This window comes from Magnolia sinica, chromosome 5, assembly GCF_029962835.1.
Source record: "Magnolia sinica isolate HGM2019 chromosome 5, MsV1, whole genome shotgun sequence".
Classification (NCBI taxonomy): domain Eukaryota; kingdom Viridiplantae; phylum Streptophyta; class Magnoliopsida; order Magnoliales; family Magnoliaceae; genus Magnolia; species Magnolia sinica.
The window spans coordinates 33,649,607-33,652,801 of record NC_080577.1 but is presented as its reverse complement, the minus strand read 5'-3'; positions in this window follow the sequence as shown (position 1 = coordinate 33,652,801).

Here is a 3,195-nt window from a genome sequence, read left to right as displayed (position 1 = left end):
TGTTTCAGAAAGAATTTTTTTCTTGAAAACAAAAAATTTAATAGTTATTGCATGATGTTAAGTTAGCTTTTTTAACACAAATATGTTATGCTAGAAACTGAAGAGCTGCACATGTGGCATAGGCGCAACATATGTGATGCACTTGAAATTGAATTTTGGACATGTGAGGTGTTGAAGCTGTAGGGTACACATTGGTACATTTGGCATGTGGGTACTTAAAGCTAGAGGGTAGCACTTGTGAACATTGGCTCATTGGGACATATGACATACATGGGGCAATTGAAGTTGGCACTTGTGTCACATTGGCATTGTGGGATGCAAGGGGCACAAATTGCTTGTTACCCCTAGTTAAAGAGGTCCTTTGTCACCCTTGCCACCAATAAGCTACAACGTGGGTGATTTAAATGTGGGGCCTATAGTGAGAAGAAAATATTCTCGCTTTTCAACCATTGGTGCAAGATGGAGGGATTTTTCGAGTTGTGGCTAGAGCTCGGGAGCAGCAAGTTGTGGGTTCATCAATGTTTGTTGTTGCCACTAAGCTCAAAAACCTTAAACTCGCATTGAAAAGCTGGATAGCCACTGAGCCAAAATTAAATGAACAGCTTGCCAAGGCTAAAGAGGAACATCTTTCCATTCAAACTCTCATTCAAATTGATCCCTCTTCTACCAATGTTGCCCTTAAGCGTAGTGCCAGAGAAAAGCTTGACCATGTTCAGTCTATGAAATTCTTTGTGCTAAGGCAAAAGGCTAGAGAAATTAGGCTTAATTTCAATTACTCAAATTCTAAATCTTTCTATGCTTCTATCAAATCTAAATAAGATCTGTAAAATTAAAGGGAATGATAATACCTTCACAAAAAATAAGGATGAAATTAAGGAAATAATTATTGACCATTTCAAAAATATCCTTATCTTTGCCCTTGGTTCATATATAGAACAATATAAAATAGGGCAATCAACAATCAAATATATGTATGCAGGCATGAGCATGTATGCTAAAATATCATGAATTCATGTCTAGTGGAATGATTATCTACTTGTGTAACACCTAGACCAAATGTCACGGCGTCCTAGGGCGTCCACTAGCGGAATCGCTTAGGACCGCACTAGGCAACCACATGAAGTATATGTGTGAAGCCCTAAAAAGCTAGGAAAAAATTACGCCAAGAGTCACTACCACCAAATTACGATAGGATGAGGTCACGAATATAGTTAGACCTGAGTATGACATGTGTCGGAAATAGGCCGTGGGGCTGGCTCTTCCAACAATTCACTGCGACAAACTAAAATGACAACATGTTGCCCATGGAAAATCCACTAAATCCAAAACTATAGGGATTATAGGCCTCACTAGGCTTGAAGTCTATCGTGGACTGCGTGTCACTCCCCAAACTCGGAAACCGGGTTCACAAAATTTTCGATCGCCGAATCCGGCGCCGACAGCCTCCGTAGTACCCCATTCTTAGCTCCCGACACCCATATACTAGGTTCCGATCCTGGGATCCTAGAAGGAGGATTTTAAACATGAATTCATTTCATAATAAGTATAACCATAGCATAACCTACGAACAATAACCATAAGAACACCATCACAAAATTCACTGAGATAAAAAACTTTTAAGTACAAGGCGCATAAAGGGAAATACAATGATAATAATAATAAAAAACTCTTAAAGCTCTGTGACACGCTCCTACTCCTGCTCAGTTACGAATGCGTCCTCGCGTCACCTGCATGCATATATCGTGCATAAACTTATAGAAAACTTAGAGGGTGGTGAAAGTGTGTGCGCAATATAAGCGTGCTCAGAATATAATATCAGAATAATGCAGAATATGTTGGTGAATCCATGAATGCTAACAGCCATGTCAAGATTATGCGATGCAAGGCATGAATGCTATCAACCATACCAAGGTTATGACACGATGCAAGGCATGAATGCTATCGGCCATACCAAGGCCATGCAATGCGAGATGCAACTCAAGCATATCAATCCTCATCGGAATCCACATAATCATACAACTCATCTCTGGGATATCACCGGGGTCTATTACACTCTATGTTAGCCTGCCGCCCCTATCTAAATGCACAACTGGATAAGTGTAAGAGACCTCACTATCCATCTGCCAATATCGGGCCCGGCTCGTCGATAGCAGACCCATTCTTCAAGCTGGTCAAACTTAACCTAGATATTGCCACCTCACTTGGGCGGATAAGATCACACCCCCTTCCAACCGATCACGACACAGTAGGAGATGCGGCCTCCTGGTATTCAACCCTTATACACTCATACATTCACTCGGTCTACGCATTGGAGTATCCTCCATGGTACCATAAGGGTTTAGAGACTTTCACCCTATGACATCCTATGCGCCCCTGAGCTTAAACAGTATTTTCGGTATCTAATCCTGCCGTCCGCGCTATACCTGTGGAGGCTATAACCTTGATGTTGCTAGGGTAAATAGTAATCACAATCACACAATGCAAGATGCATGAGTCACACAGTCTAATCATGCATTAATCCTGCACATGCATTGCGCTCATGTAGGACAACTCCGCCTATTAGGGAGTCCCAAGAACAACCTGCCTAATGTCATATGCAATGATCAACCACATCTCATATCAAGCATGTAGATGATGCGTATGGACATGTATCATGATGTTGTGCTATCACATACTCATAATCAGCATCAATAATCGGCCTATATGCAAGGCGAGATCTATAAATGAACCGCCGATCTAAACCATAATATAAAGATCGGCCCTCGGTCGTGGATATACTAAATTCGATAGCATAGATCCATTTGTCTATAGTGATGATGAACTATGCAACATCGATGGGGCCCAATGATTTGGGTTAACCCACTAAGAGAATGATGAGAATGGACCTAACAAGGCCTGAGGAAAGGTCACAATGTGACATTTAACCATCATTGCCCATCAATGTGGACATTTAACCAACATTGCTCCCTAGGGATGACCCATATAGAGCTAAACATAGAGTGGGCCCATGGCCTCACACAAGGGCCTCACATACAACATAATGGGCCTCACACAAGAACCCAATATACATCACAATGGGCCTCACACAAAGGCACAATATACATCACATCGGGCCTCACCATATGGGCCTCATATACATCATATTGGGCCTCATCAAATGGGCCATAAATATACCACGTTGGGTCACACGCAAAA